We start from the raw sequence: 639 nt of genomic DNA on the forward strand, positions 1-639 counted from the left end.
CTTCACCTTACCTACTTTGGTCATGTTGTCAGAAGGGACCATTTGCTGGAGAAGGATGTCATGCTTGGTAAAGTGGAGGGTCAACAAAAAAAGGGAAGGCCCTCAACAAGATGGATTGACACGATGGCTGTAGCAATGGGCTCAGGTATAGTAGGGATTGTGAGGTTGGCACAGGACCGGGCAGTGTTTTGTTCTGCTGTGTATAGGGGTGCATTGAGTCAGAGATGACTCGATGGCACCTAACAACAACAGCAACAATGTTATCCATAATTTGTTATGATCCACACAATTGAATGCCTTTTCATGGTCAAAAAAACACAGGTAAAAATTTTGTAGTATTTTCTGCTTTCAGTCAAAATCCATCTGACATTAGCAATGATATCCCTCACTCCATGTCCTCTCCTGCTTGAATTTCTGATATTTCCCTGTCTATGTACTGTTACAACCCTTTTTTAATTATCTTAAGGAAAATTTCAATTGTTGGTATTATTAATGATATCAGTCAGTAATTTCCACTGTTTTGGGGTCACCTTTCCTTAGGATGGGCACACATATGGACCTCTTCCAGTTGGGTGGGTGAATAACTCTCTTCCAAATTTCTTAGCACAGACAAGTGAGTACTTCTAGTGTTACAGCCAT

Source organism: Orycteropus afer, unplaced genomic scaffold (assembly GCF_000298275.1).
Source record: "Orycteropus afer afer isolate SDZICR_OR568_19922 unplaced genomic scaffold, OryAfe1.0 scaffold00668, whole genome shotgun sequence".
Classification (NCBI taxonomy): Eukaryota; Metazoa; Chordata; class Mammalia; order Tubulidentata; family Orycteropodidae; genus Orycteropus; species Orycteropus afer.